The sequence below is a fragment of the Schistocerca nitens genome, chromosome 7 (assembly GCF_023898315.1).
Source record: "Schistocerca nitens isolate TAMUIC-IGC-003100 chromosome 7, iqSchNite1.1, whole genome shotgun sequence".
Taxonomy (NCBI): domain Eukaryota; kingdom Metazoa; phylum Arthropoda; class Insecta; order Orthoptera; family Acrididae; genus Schistocerca; species Schistocerca nitens.
In genome coordinates this window covers 210,664,402-210,681,191 of record NC_064620.1, presented here as the reverse complement: position 1 = coordinate 210,681,191, position 16,790 = coordinate 210,664,402, and positions in this window count along the sequence as shown.

The following is a 16,790-nucleotide window of genomic DNA, read 5'->3' as shown; positions in this document are numbered from 1 at the left end:
GTAACTATTAAGATGTACCGAATCAAATTTGGGATGAACGACATTTATTTCGTATTTTGATTAACAGAAAGGACCAGTCACCATTAACCCAAGTTCTCACTGCAGCTGAGACAGAAAAATAAAATGACAAAAAGATAATATATACTGTCTATAAATTACAAATGGTCTGCTAGTTACCGTCCAAACAGGTGTCGGCGATATTAGGAACAGGGGAAATGTTTGGCAGACTTACACGTGTACAATTGGAAGTTAGTGCTTCTAACAAAATACATTTACATCCGCATTTATACTTCGCAAGCCACCCTATGTTGTGTGGTGGAGGGCGCTTTGTGTACCCGTACCGTTTCCCCTTTTCCTGTGCGATGGCAAATAGTTCGCAAGAAGACGAAAACAGGATCCGTTATTCAGAGTAGGAGAGATGTTCATAGCCCTGACCTTTCTCGTATATTTTACTACATACGAGTATTGTCAAATGTCAACTGTACATGCAGAAAATCTTAGTTTTCACTGTTTTGTAAGATATTCATTATATTTTTCGGCCAAAAGGAGTAACTTTAATACTGCGACATCATTAACTGTTGTTTTTTGTCTTTAGTATAGCCATCAATTCATAGAAAGTTTGAATCATTTCATAAGGACCGTGCTCTCATCGTTATCCAAATAAGCAAATGGAAACCTTAATTGACAGTTGAGTGAAAGAGTTGATCCGACGGCCAGAAAGAATGAATACCGGGCATTTCATTAATTTAACTGTGAGAAAGATTTGTGCAGGATGGGCACCGTAGCTGTAGCATGCTAACATAACGAATTTTTCGAGAATGGATACCTAATTTTGAGTCACTTTATTAATTAGATGAAGTATTTTTAGTTCAGATTGTCCAAAAACCCACAATATTCACTGGATTTGATTTCGTAGGACTTACAATTAAGCTGAGAGTCAACGATTTTTTTTTGTAGAGGCAAAACTTCTTGTGCTTGGTCAACAGGCTACAGAGGCCGTACTGTCCGTACTTCCCAGTTAAGTGGTGGAGTATACATACTAGAAAGACGTTGAAAAAACTCATTTTACCTGGAAGAGGACTAAGTTAAGGAATAAATCAATTTCAATCTAAAATATATTGCCTTTCACTACTACATCCATGTATCTTCTCTTATTCTTCGTTGTTCGGAGAAGAGGTGTTTTCCTTCTTGACTCTATCGTTTTTGTCCAATATCTTATTTATTGCTGTACAGCATTGCGCTCCACAGAATGGAGGTATCTGTCAACATTACTTAAAAGTCCTTAATTCACGAAGACAGTTAAAGCAAGTCAGAACAATGAGCTGCGGTACGTTCATTGTCATGTGCTTATCTGTATGTGACTTCTCTGCCAAGTAATGATCCGAAAAGTCTTTAAATTATTGGTATTTTGTAAATCAAGGTAAGATCTTGCGAATCGTAAAGTACGTTCCTGTGTCTAGCTAAAGTGTATAATTAGGTAACAATCATTTCTCGTTGATGAACTGCCACAGACGTACCGTGAAATGATTCAGAATACCTTTCCTCTTCACACGAATAAAGGAAATACTAGTTAAGAAATATTCTTTTATTCGCAATTTACTATTTAAATACAGGATATTAATCGAAGAGTCGGTTGGTTTCTCCTGAATTTCATTTAAAAATTAACGTATTAGGCAGCAATGTAATTATTACCAACAGAAAACCAATGCGTAGCTATGTATTTGCTATCATCTGACAGGTATCCGCTGTTTTTTATAATCAGCTCCATTTAATATTTTTGGTTAAACAAGTTCAAATGGTATTTGCAGCAAGCCAGCAACGAGTGTATCCGTCAAACATGTAATGCGTGCATTTACAGTAATAGCGCTAGCTGCAGAGACACTAATTAGCACGGAATGACTAATGAGAGGCCCACCTCTCACATTTGTGTATCTATTTACGCCCGCTATTTCACTTTCTCCACAACATGACCATGTGTCAGCACACGACTGCACTAACCAGTTATCTGCAAGTAAATGATGGCTACATTTTTTCACGCAGGTTGAAATTTTAATACGACCTGTTGTTGGTCACGTGACCTACATACAGCTGGTTTCAAGTGTAATAATAAGGAAGGTACCATATGGGCTACAAAAAACCGTATATAATATTTGTTATGATCAACTATTGCAGGAAACAGAATAGGACAATATAATCAAAGTCAACGTGTAAAGAAGACGTGATGGTAACTACATGTTAAATAAGATCAGCTACCGTCCCTGACGGTTTAGAAATCCATCGCTGGGCTTTGACATGCTTTCTGTTCGAAGTGCAACGAATATTGTTGATGCCATACATACGTTAACGCTGCCTTATTCATGTATCTCGACAGTGCTACTTGGCTTCAGTGCCACCTCTTTATTAACAGAGTCAGGTTTATGAATCAGGAAAATAAAAGTTCCATGTCAGCATATGGTGCTTGCACACTTCAGCTCGCTTCTCTGTAACTTCAGCATGCTTCTGTGTTGTAAAAATGATATTCCTGTAATTCAAGTTCTCCTAAAAATTATTCTGTTGCTGATTAGTCAACTCATTTATGTGGAAAAATTAATTTTTAAATCACTTACATTGTATCAGCTGTGGTGCAATTAGATGTTTTGTTACATTTTCTGTGTTTGATTGGCCTACCGTCTCAAAAATACTACCTATTTATTGTGCTCCTTTGCTTTCAGTTCATTCGTTCACACGTTCCGGCGTTAGAGGAAGAGCACTGAGTCGTGTTAATCACAGTCTATTATAAAAGCACCTTTGATTCCTATCGTCTATCCATACTACAGTCGCTTTCACATTAAGAGAACAGGCACTGCTTTTTATGCTCCCCGATAATCCTTATCAGATTATGTAACCTAATAAGATGACCATGTGACTGATTGACGCTTTTTTGTGTTGTACCAGTATGACACATCATGAGCCTGTCGTATCTACAACTAGCTGACAAGCCCGGCATTACCCGTGTATTCATTTTGCCAATTTTCTCTTAGAATCGTAAACAAAATGAACTTTGTAGTATAATATCGAAATAATTTCATTTTGCTGTATAAACGAAAACACCTTAAAATTTATGCAGTCGACTCGATGCCAGATGATCCCAGATAGTTTGTATACTGCGATCTACAGTCGTTTCTATGGCAACACCTCTTCATACACTACAGAAGCTACTGCTTTCGTCTACAGCTGTTTGCGCTTCGCAGTTGATGCCTGCGAAAAGCACTGCCAGGTACCAGGGATTTCCTTGACTGGACTGTAGGGGTTTCTTCGTAGTAAAGAATAAATGTATCAAAGCATCATACATACTGCGGCATTTTTCTCACATCTGAGTGATATGAAAGTGTTTGTTATCCTCAAAGCGATTGAAGTCTGACTAAAAGGGATGTGTATATCAAGTTTGGTTGGAATAGGTCCTGTGGTTTATGAGGAGATGTGGAACATACACATATACATTTTTATAACATTTATGTATTCTCACACAGTCACTTTGCCATACAGCCTTGGCTTCAGCTTAGTTTTCCGTAACTGTTAATACATTCGTAAATACACTGCTGGCCACCGTAAATGCAACACCCTGAAGGAAGCATCCGAATCAAGTGAAACTTACACCATGAGTTTGCAGCGATGAGATATGCAACTGATTAGAATTTCAGCGCAGACGCACATCACGCGCGCCTGTGGCGCCAACTCATAGCGCCATTTAAGGCTTGGCGATTTCGACGAGTGTACGTTCGGCACGTGTGTTTACCTTGTGGTTGTTTCACAAGACGATCAGTTATGCCTCGTAGACAACAGCGAACATCGTTTGATCAAGTATCCCGAGTTCGACAGAGGAAGGATAGTGGCTTACCGAGATTGTGGATTATCATACAGAGAAATCGCTAGTCGTGTTGGACGAAACCAAACAACTGTAATGCGGATATGTGACCGTTGGATGCGGGAGGGTACGACGGACCGACGTGGTCGAACGCATTCACCTCGGTGCACCACTGCACGTGCTGATAGGCAAATTGTGCGCATGGCAGTGACGGATCGCTCAGTGACATCCCGAACCATAGCACAGCACATTGCGTCTGTAACGCATCATCCAGTGTCTGTGCGTACCATTCGACGCCGTTTACAGCAGAGTGGTCAGTCCGCAAGACGTCCATTGCTTCGTCTGCCATTGACGCAGAACCACAGACGTCTCCGTCGCCAATGGTGTGATGACAGACGGATGTGGACGGCAGAATGGAATGACGTTGTCTTTACTGACGAGGCACGCTTCTGTCTGCAGCACCACGATGGTCGGATTCGAGTGTGGAGACACCGTGGAGAGAGGATGCTGGACAGCTGCATTATGCACCGCCACACTGGTCTTGCACCGGGTATTATGGTATGGAGCGGTATTGGATATTACTCTCGCACGCCTCTAGTACGCATTGCCGGTACTTTAAATAGCCGGCGCTACATATCCGAGGTGCTGGAGCCAGTTGTCCTTCCTTACCTTCAGGGCTCGGCCACAGCCATATTTCAACAGGATAATGCGCGACCACACGTGGCACGCATTGTCCAAAGGTTCTTCGTAAATAACCAGATTGAATTGCTTCCCTGGCCGGCTCGCTCTCCGGATCTTTCGCCGATAGAAAACATGTGGTCCATGGTTGCTCAACGAGTGACCCAGATTACAGCCCCAGCTGCCACACCAGATGATCTTTGGCAACGTGTGGAAGCTGCTTGGCTGCTGTACCCCGGGAACACATCCAAAGTCCTTTGACTCAATGCCAAGACGTGTGGCAGCGGTGATCTCCAACAATGGCGGCTACTCTGGCTACTGATTCTGGCAGGAACCACATGTCACAGACGTCTGTAAACGTAATCATTTGATACTTGGTCAACATGTTATCTACAAAATAAATTTTGTTGTGCTACCTCTTGTCTTTCTTGGTGTTGCATTTACGGTGGCCAGCAGTGTATGAAAAGACAGCGCTGGCCTCCGAACGAAACGACGTGGAGGACACAGACAGCTCACGTAGCGGCGGCTGTGGGCGGGTTCTGCTGAATAGCCCGTCCTAAAAGCATTTACACCTCAATTCCTCCTCTCGCGACAGTAAACACGTCGTAGTAGGAGGCGTGGCCACTAACACCCAAAAGAAAAGCCAGCGACCGCACTGGTCTGGTTTGGCTGATGTCTCTAAATCATGTGAAATGTTAGAAATGACATAGTGCAACACATGAAGCAGCTGTACAATTTATTTTTACGATCGTACCATCGGCTTCAGTCAGAGACCATTTTCCAATACCTGTGGTACAACGTTATGGATACAGGACAGTTTTCATGCGAAAATGTAAACAATACCATAATTCTTTTAAATAGCAGGTGTTCAATCATAAGACAGATATAATACATATCTATATACAGTTTTCTAGAAGGTAGCCTCACAATATGCCATTTCACACACTTCAGAAGGCACCGCAAACCACTGAATTAATGATGTATTACATGTATCCACAGATCGTGTGGCTTCCAACTGAAAAAAGTATCTTGATGATATCTCCATTGTCAACAGATTTCAGATTAGTCTCCCATTCAGATCTGTGGGAGAGGACTGCCTAGAGGCCGATAACCCTGGGAAAAAGATGGATTTACCAACGATAAGATAAAATGCTACGAGTTGGAGCTTGGAACGTCAACAGTCTGAAAGCAGCAGGAAGGCTACAAAACCTGAAAAAGGAAACGTAATGGGCACTGTACATATTGTGATGGTTCAGTGAAGTGAAATGGACAGAAGATAATGATTTCTGTGCACATGAGTGCACGGTAATAAGAACAACAGTAGAAAATTGTATAATGGGAGTAGGATTTGTTATGAATGGGAAAGTAACGCAGACAATGAGCTACTGGGAACTGTTCACTGATAATGTTTTTCTCATCAGGTTCGATAGCAAATGAACGCCGACTACGACATGTTGTAGAAGAAAGGGTAGAAGAAGAGTTACGGGAGAATATGGGTTAGAATGAGATAGGAGACAGGCAGAATGTGTTCTGCAGTTAATGCCAGCTGATAACAGCAAATACTTTGACAAACTGCCTATTGGCTTCTGTTTCGGGGTTCTTCGGCCGACGTTCTTCTGACGATTTTACTGAAGTTTCGCCAGTACTAGTGGCTGTCATTGTCCAAGTTTCATCGTCCGAGGGCTACTCGGCGGTCATTTCCGGTGCTGTTCTCCTCCGCTACCTGCGACGGTCGTTCGCTGCAACACGGGAAGCCAGGATCCGAATACCTTATGGCATTCTTCTTTCTTGTTAAAGTTATTCCGGTGTTTTTGTATTTCTATATCTTCTCTGAACAAGCGGGTGTGATAGTGCTTCTCTATAACCAGAACTTCGATATCAGCGAATTTTACTATGTGGCCGGTCTCACCCATTGCGTGTTCTGCCATGGCCGATTTCTCCACCTGCTCCAACCTGCAATGTCGCATATGTTCTTTGATCCTGGTATTGACTGATCGTTCAGTTTTTCTGCCATAAGCTTTTCCAGTACGCCTTAGATAAGTTCGTACCGACTAAGGTCCAAAGCGAGGGGAAAGATCCACCGTGGTATAACAATCATGTACGAAAGGTACTACGGAAACAAAGAAAGCTTCACCATAGGTTTAAGAGTAGTCGAATCATAGCTGATAAGGAAAAGCTGAACGAAGCGAAAAAGAGCGTAAAGAGAGCAATGAGAGAAGCATTCAACGAATTCGAACATAAAACATTGGCAAACAATCTAAACAAGAACCCTAAAAAGTTTTGGTCATATGTAAAATCGGTAAGCGGATCTAAATCCCCTATTCAGTCACTCGTTGACCACGATGGCACCGAAACAGAGGACGACCGAAGAAAGGCAGAAATACTGAATTCAGTGTTCCGAAACTGTTTCACTGCGGAAAATCGTAACACGGTCCCTGACTTCAGCCGTCGCACGGACGCCAAAATGGAAAATATTGAAATAAACGATATCGGAATTGAAAAACAACTGCTATCACTTAGTAGCGGAAAAGCATCCGGACCAGACGAGATACCCTTAAGATTCTACAGTGATTATGCTAAAGAACTTGCCCCCTTTCTATCAGCAATTTATCGTAGATCTCTGGAAGAACGTAAAGTACCTAGCGACTGGAAGAAAGCACAGGTCGTTCCCATTTTCAAGAAGGGTCATAAATCAGATGCGAATAATTATAGGCCTATTTCACTTACGTCAATCTGTTGTAGAATAATGGAACATGTTTTGTGTTCTCGTATTATGACGTTCTTAGATACTACAAATCTCCTTCATCATAACCAACATGGATTCCGCAAACAGAGATCATGTGAAACCCAGCTCGCCCTATTTGCCCAAGAAATTCACAGTGCCGTAGACACTGGCGAGCAGATTGATGCCGTATTCCTGGACTTCAGGAAGGCATTTGATACGGTTCCGCACTTACGTTTAGTGAAAAAAATACGTGCTTACGGAATATCGGACCAGGTTTGTGATTGGATTCAGGATTTCCTAGAAGAAAGAACACAACATGTCATTCTTAACGGTTCAAAATCTGCAGATGTAGAGGTAATTTCGGGAGTACCGCAAGGAAGCGTGATAGGACCTTTATTGTTTACAATATACATAAATGACTTAGTTGACAACATCGGTAGCTCCGTGAGGCTATTTGCAGATGACACGGTTGTCTACAAGAAAGTAGCAACATCAGAAGACTCGTACGTACTCCAGGAAGACCTGCAGAGGATTAATGAATGGTGCGACAGCTGGCAGCTTTCCCTAAATGTAGATAAATGTAATATAATGCGCATACATAGGGGCAGAAATCCATTCCAGTACGATTATGCCATAGGTGGTAAATCATTGGAAGCGGTAACGACCGTAAAATACTTAGGAGTTACTATCCGGAGCGATCTGAAGTGGAATGATCACATAAAACAAATAGTGGGAAAAGCAGGCGCCAGGTTGAGATTCATAGGAAGAATTCTAAGAAAATGTGACTCATCGACGAAAGAAGTAGCTTACAAAACGCTTGTTCGTCCGATTCTTGAGTATTGCTCATCAGTATGGGACCCTTACCAGGTTGGATTAATAGAAGAGATAGACATGATCCAGCGAAAAGCAGCGCGATTCGTCATGGGGACATTTAGTCAGCGCGAGAGCGTTACGGAGATGCTGAACAAGCTCCAGTGGCAGACACTTCAAGAAAGGCGTTACGCAATACGGAGAGGTTTATTATCGAAATTACGAGAGAGCACATTCCGGGAAGAGATGGGCAACATATTACTACCGCCCACATATATCTCGCGTAATGATCACAACGAAAAGATCCGAGAAATTAGAGCAAATACGGAGACTTACAAGCAGTCGTTCTTCCCACGCACAATTCGTGAATGGAACAGGGAAGGGGGGATCAGATAGTGGTACAATAAGTACCCTCCGCCACACACCGTAAGGTGGCTCGCGGAGTATAGATGTAGATGTAGATGTAGATGTAGATATGCGGCATATTCCCAAAACTGCAAGTGGAACCCTTTTCTCCTTTGCCGATCTAAGACACTCTTTGATCTTCTTTGTCGGTTTGCGGAATATAGGGCCGATTCTGCCCGTTTCTCTAGGAACGTATGGCATAAAGGCCGTACGCGACATTTCTTTTTCTGATCTGTCACTTCACCAAGTGTTTTGCTATGTTACACTTCTAACATAGCTCGTGGAGTACCCATTGCTCCTCAGAACACTTCCCAGGTGTATTTCGCGCCTGAGGTACTGCGGTTCACATATTAGTTCTGCTTGCGTTACGAGAGTATTAAACTTGCTTCTTTTCTGGCTCTGGTGGTGGTTCGATAGTGAGTGCAGGTAGCGGCCCGTGTGTGTCGGTTTTCCATACATATTGTGTCCCAGGTTTTCGTCGTCCCTTGTTACCAGCACATCTAGAAAATGTAGTTTTTTGTCCTTCTCTACTTCCATGGTAGATTTTATGTTGCCATGGAGGCTGTTCAAGTGTCTTAGGGAGTCACCGAGCTGTTCTTCACCATGGCTCCACACAACGAAAGTATCATCGACGTATCTTCATGGAACAATTCGAAGCAGAAGTACTGGACTTGGCGACTTGTAAACTTAAGGTGTGGTACAGAAAATTTGTGATGTATCATTGTTGCCAGAACATCCAGAACCTTTATAATGTCTAGTGTGAGTGTTACTATAGGGGCTCATATTTCGTATTCCCCGCCACATACATCCCTATATGTTGTATGGGAAAGGACAGTGCTTAAACGTTGTTATACAGTGCTTAAAGGTATTCATGGTGCAGGCTAATCCAGTACCGCTTTCTTCAACATATGGATCTTTGAATACAGAATCACTAAAATACCTCATTTGTGTAACTGGGAAGTTGGGACCTGTAAGTAAAAGGAACACCATTTGTCCTGAATGTGAATAGTAGCTAAAGCTTACACGAGGGCTGCAGAAGTCCCAGGAAATCTGACAGCAATGTTTTGAATGTGCCAGTATTCTCAGGAAGGATGTAGGATCGCCACCTTGCATTCTGTTGTCATAGAGCTGTGCCTTATCTCTGGTCAGCCATCCTGGAGCGACGTCTTGGATTCTGATATCATTGAACTACGCTAGGTTCCTTGTTCAGCCTCCTAGATTATTTTGAATTTCCCACTAAGATGACAATGCAACATCTTGGATTTTTTAATTTCCTGCCGAGTCATAGAACAACAACCCTGCTTCTCCTGTGATTTTATAGGAGTGGGAATAAACCTATAGCATGACTGGGCTGTTTTGAATTTTCTGCAATTATTGAATTTCCAACACTTTCTGCTTTTCCCATAATTCTAGACACAGGAAAATGGGCCTTTGTTAGAAGGGTGTGAAGGAGAGGAATGAGACGAGAGGAGATCTGACAACTGTGTATGATGTCAGTGGCAAATTGCGCACATTGCACCAGAACTAATACAGCCTACCAACACAAACGCTTTCCAGAAATTAAGAACCACAGTGTCAACCAGAGCACACTTATTTACAGCTTTCCATGTCACATGTATGAAGACTGCTGTTTGAGAAGTCATTATTAATTACTACAGAAGAGTTTTGGGGTCTCCATGCTGCCAAAAAGAAGAGGTGCAGTGCACACTCCACGTGCACAACAAGGAGAGATCCCTGGAGTGGAACTTGTTCTTTCGGATGCCGTGAAGAGCACTACAGGTAGTGGCTCAAGTCGGTACCAGCGATGTATGTCGCTTAGGAACAGAAGATATCCTCTCTGATGTACAGCACGTATCTGAAGCGGTGAAGATAGCCACTCTCTTTTGCAAGACGGTGGTACTCACCATTTATGGCATCGCTGACATGCCCATTTGCTGAATTTTTATACAGAGCCGACTGGAGGGTCTGAATCAGATTATTATATCATCATCATCGGACAACGAGGCATCAAATAAAAGGACTTCCCCTAGATGGCAGATCTCCCCAGAAGGGGATTCTCGTCCAAATATGCCACACGCACAATTCATTAGGTTACAGTATCTCCGGAAATTTCTGAGGTACGCCTCAAAGGGAAATTGGCAAACACAGCAGGATGATGGACCGTGGAAATATCTGTATTATAGATGTAAATTGTCATAGAAATGTAAAGAAAGAACAAGGGTGCCATATGCTAAACACTAAGGTAGGAATCCTTATAGGCAGTGAAAGATACCTAAAACCAGAGATACGTTCAGCCGTAATTTTCACCAAAGCCATAATGGTTTTCAGAAAGATCAGACTAAAATAAATTGATTGTCGCGTTTTCATTGCAATTCATAGTAGTTTACCTTGTATTGAAATTAGAGTAGGTAGTTGCTCTGAGTTCGTGCGAGTACAGGTTAAGCTCAACAACCACAATAAATTAATAATTAGTTCCTTTCACCAAATTCCCCAAATGATGTAGTTGCCCAAGGGTTCAAAGGAAATTTGAGTCTGCAGATAGGTACCATAGTCATATTACTGTATTTGACTGTGTCATTAAACCTACTTAACATTTTGACGAAAATATGCTTTCAAGGTCGTTTATGGGCATAAAGCAACACCCGAAATTGCACCAAATAATTCCTCGGAAATTATTTTGAGCAAATACTTCAAAAACACATACGAAGAACAAATTAGACCGCTTAGCGATAAACAGTCATGAGTAAATATCAATGGTTCGCTGTGGACATTTTGTAGAAACTAATGTAGACTGTTCTTACAGATTCCGATGCGTTGAGCTCAAATACCGCATTTAAAAATGTCTCATATCTCTGAGTTACAAGCGATTTAGGTCTTCATGTTTCACTTATATGCTACTGTAATCCATAGGATATATACATGAAATGAACTTACCTCGCTTATTTGTGCCACTTCTCTGCCTTCTTCTTGTGGGTTGTGTCTCTAGCATCCAGCGGAAATCGTCAACATACCAGTAGTCCACCGTTATGTGTACGACTGCTCCATGAGGGAAATTCCCTTTTGGAACCGCTCGCCCAGCTAATCACTGGGAACACATAGAGGTGGGAGTAAAGGAAATGCATCGTCAGGGTCGATTTGCAGCCAGTGACCTTATAAGCATGAATCAATTCGTCCATGACGTCTGTGTTTTCCAGGAACAATGTTATCACGTTGCGAAAACGATGACATACATGCGGGTGAGCAGGTGTTACAGTGGACTCAGCGTGTTGCCCCAACATCTAGCGCCTCTTTGGACCCATGAATATCCTCTTTCTTATATTCTGTGTGATTAGTTGTGGAAACTTCTTACACGAATACCGAAATGATGCTTCATTCTACTATCAGTCCAAACTTAATGTGCCATGGTGGGTGAACAATTATATACGGATTCGGTAGAGGATCTTCGGCAATATTTTTTTGACCCATGCACCACGGTGTTCGTGGAGGTCATTCCCTCTGTGTGAATTGATTTCCCTTTAGCGACTGTCCCATTCACACAGGGGACAGAAATACTTAACGTAACCCTCTTGTGAACCCAACGGCACTGGAATGACTTTTAAATCTCCAAATGTCAGCCAATTATGGTTATTGTAACTAACACAATTAACAATCGATTACAACTTCAGGATGGTTTTTGAGCCACCTATAAACGGTCCGCACTCACCTCGTTTGTACATAATTTTCAGGTCCTCAAGAAACCGTCAATGGCACTGCTGAATCGACAGTCACCATCGGTACTGAAAAGACACTCAAGTTTTCTTCTGACCCTTCCGAAACACAGACTAGTTTGCTGCCTCAGCTAGTAAATTCCACTGCTGCGGTCATGAGGCAAAAGTTCGACTTTACATTTTCGAAGATCTGAAACTCTAATCAGATCACTGAGTTCACATTATGTGATTTTGTTTGTTTCTCCAAATAACTATGTTGGTACAAATACAGGGTCAGTGTTCTTGGCAGATGTCTGCACTTTTTCAGCTGTACATCTCAGTTAAGCGTCATCGCCATCACTTCTTGACCGTGGCACATGTGAGGGAACAGGAACTTCTAGATCTTCACTATGAATCGCAGGACGAATGGCAGATGGGATGTTAGGCAGCTGAGTATCCCTCACGGTATTGAGTCGTTTCCTGTAAAGAGGAACCATCAAAAATAGCAATCCGATGAATGCCTTGTGGGTTCACGCCAAATAGCAAGCTCACCAAACTTCATAGTTACGTTTTTAACATGTATTCAAGTATTCTTTGTACAAGAACACAGGGTGTAACACACGCGTGGATCCCACGATTTTTGTTGGTCTCCAATTCGACTCCCGAAATACATGTTGTATGTTTCTTTCACTGCTTTAGCCGTGCGGGATTAGCCGAGCGGTCGAAGACGCAGAAATCATGGACTGTGCGGCTGGTCCCGGCGGAGGTTCGAGTCCTCCCTCGGGCATGGGTGTGCGTGTTTGTCCTTAGATAATTTAGGTTAAGTGGTGTGTAAGCTTAGGAACTGATGACCTAAACAGTTTAGTCCCATAAGATTTCACACATTTTCACTGCTTTAACCAATGGCCGTCTTCTTGAACTATAAAACTTACCAGGTATCTTACTGCAGGTGCGGGGCATTCTTGTGAATGTGTATCGTGCACAGTAACACAACTCTCAAATATCAGCCCTTCCCGTCACGTATATTCACTGCCAGGTACCATGACACTCATTCGAGTAGTAAGATAACTAACGCAACACGAGAGCACTGACAAACTACAGTTTGAATCGCATTTGGTTTCTATATTCGACAATGCTCAAGTGATTTGATGGTCCACACACGAGTCATGGTGTAAAACAGTGTTGCCATATGGTATTGGAAGCATCCACTTCACTTACAGCAGAGGAACCCATGCCGCCATCTCTTTGCTGTAGCTCTTATATGGTCCCGTAAATAGAGCTGTGAATCATAAACTCCTTATCTGGTTGTAACTCTGAGTTAGGAGTCTATTTTAAACTTGATACTCGTGTTCAGCCCACTTCATTCCATAATCAACGGCAACTTTCGTTTTTGTAAACAATAAAAAATTAAAATATGTGGACGAATGTAGTGAGCGCCATGACGGATGCCGTAATTAGTTATTTCACTGTTCTTGCTGCGACACTAAATAGCGTAACATCCAAGTCCACCAAAAATAATCGCTAGCCATTACTTTTTAAAAAAGCTGATACGCGTTTGCATAATGTCTTCCTTAGAGGCAGTTACCATTCCTTGTATGATATGTATGCATCAACCATATTAGGATTGACAGCAGTTAAGTGAACGATACTAAATTAATTACCAAATGGCGGAGCGTATGCCCCATGGTACACGAAACACGTGATAACATTGTTGCAGAAGAATGAAAACAACACGCCATGTTTAAAAAGAGCGCACGTTCTCCATGACTGCCAACGGTTTTCAGATACTCTAAATTTAGCGTGGACATCAGTGCGGGATGCGAGAAATAATATTCTCAGCTGAATTGTGTCTCAAAACCTTGCAGGAAATCCGAGGATACACACGTCGTACGCATGTGGAAGACAACCTTCGCTGAATAGCGACAATGGTGACGTTACCGAAGATAGCGCCACTAAAGGGGAGGAACTCATCACCAAGAAGTTCAGGTAAATATTCCACAGTAAGAATTAAGGATAGCTGACAACATAATTACACTCATACTGTTATCTAATGATGGAGTTGTAAATCAGTGACGAAATTACTAAATAGGTACTGAATAACGTCCACATATTTGTGCTTTTCGTATATGAATACGAAGTTATTCTGCGGACTAAAATATCTGTTAGCAAATGATAGTATCCATTATCTCCCAGGTGTCTTCATATTTCGTAAGGTCGTTAGACTTGTCCTGATTGCAGCATACATACAAATACTTATTTTTCCATTCGTTGGTTTTTCTTCCACTTGTTGGAGATGTGAAAGGACTGCCTAACGATTTTGTCGCAAACAGGTGTTCAGTCCTGGTATTCTATCACAGAGCAGTCAAAATTCAGTTCATTATCTATTCTATTTCACTTTTTTTCATGATGTCCATAGAATATGTTGTTTTCCTAGTATACTGCGTGCTACGCATGTATTACACATGTTGAGTTGACAACATAGCGTCAATTACTGCTAGCAGAGCGAGCAGCAATTAGAGTTTGCGAGAGAGGTGTTACTGAGAAATCTTGTTGCCTTTAGCATGTACGATTCTGACGTCACTATGAAAACATGTGAATAATAGAATAATAAATTGAGAATTGTACAGGCATTCTTAATTCCCGGAGCCTCCACACATTCGTACAGCGATTCCATATATAATGTATGTTCCATTGTGGATCTCTATTACGTGGAAGGTAAAACGAGAAAATATTGCCTGATGATGTAATTCCCAACCTCAGTTTTGACACATGTTAGTTATTTGTGGTGTTTTTATTGTTAAAAGGAACATTAAGAACAATCATATTAAACTAACATCAAACTCTTAGTTTCACCGTGATCAAATAATGACTAAAATTCGATAACCATATGATCATCAGGTAACACAATTACCGTTCACAAAGATCTCCATTATTTTGTCATCAGTACTCTCAGCAATTTGATGCAACATGCCTGAGGTATCCTCTGCTCTGTTAACTTCTTCACCTACAGAAACACTTATACCCAAGTACCTCATTTATTTGTTGGATACATTACAGTTCATGTATGCTACAGTTTTTACTCTCTTGTACCTCCGCATTTACAGAAAATTGTATGTGAATGTACGCATGAATACTGAAACAATGGAAGAGAGAGGCTTGTTACTGGATTAGCCACTATAATGTAGAGAGCATGGGAACCCCAAAGGGGTTCGGAAATGGGCCTAAGAACCCTTTAGGAACATATATAAAAGACCTATCAGATATAGAATTCCAGCCTCTTAACAAGCGGCTGGTAGCTATTGTACTGTGTAACGCTCAGCCACTATATGTATTGAATGTGTTTTACGGTAAGCATTAAACACAAGAAAAATAAACAGTATTACCAGCCCACGGTTCACGAAAAAGCATCAGACACACGAACGATTCGGATAATAGTAGACCTGCCCGCAACCCGAAGGCTGAACATCGTGCTGCCTTGAACAGAATAAAAATGTAAACATTTTAACATGTTTTGCATTGTAAGTAGGCTGTTTAGGTTTTTATGTTGATAACGCCACGTAGCGCTGTGTATGAAAATCGCTGACTGTGCTGTGTGCAGTCTGTGGCTGGTTGGCATTGTTGTAATATTCGCTATTGTAGTGTTGGGCAGTTGGCTGCTAACAGCGGGTAGCGTTGCGCAGTTGGAGATGAGCCGCCAAAAGTGGTGGGTGTGGGGAGAACGATGGCGGAGTTTTGAGAGCGGATGATCTGGACGTGTGTCCATCAGAGACAGTAAATTTGTTAAGACTGGACGTCATGAACTGATATATATATATATTATGACTTTTGAACACTATTAAGGTAAATACATTGTTTGTTCTTTATCAAAATCTTTAATTTGCTAACTATGTCTATCAGTAGTTAGTGCCTTCAGTAGTGGCGCTCGCTGTATTGCAGTAGTTCGAGTAACGAAGATTTTTGTGAGGTAAGTGATTTATGAGAAGTATAGGTTATTGTTATTCAGGGCCATTCTTTTGTAGGGATTTTTCAAAGTCAGAATGCGTTGCGCTGAAAATATTGTGTGTCAGTTTAGTGTTGATCAGAATAGGTAAAGAGCGAAATGTCTACGTACGTTCAGTTCTGCTCAGCTGTTTGAAAATCAAATAATGTAAGAGGTGTATCAGCACAGTAATTCATTAGTTTTTCTAAGGGGAAGTTTCAGCATCCAAAAAGGATCCTTACATTTGTATCAAATACACTCCTGGAAATTGAAATAAGAACACCGTGAATTCATTGTCCCAGGAAGGGGAAACTTTATTGACACATTCCTGGGGTCAGATACATCACATGATCACACTGACAGAACCACAGGCACATAGACACAGGCAACAGAGCATGCACAATGTCGGCACTAGTACAGTGTATATCCACCTTTCGCAGCAATGCAGGCTGCTATTCTCCCATGGAGACGATCGTAGAGATGCTGGATGTAGTCCTGTGGAACGGCTTGCCATGCCATTTCCACCTGGCGCCTCAGTTGGACCAGCGTTCGTGCTGGACGTGCAGACCGCGTGAGACGACGCTTCATCCAGTCCCAAACATGCTCAATGGGGGACAGATCCGGAGATCTTGCTAGCCAGGGTAGTTGACTTACACCTTCTAG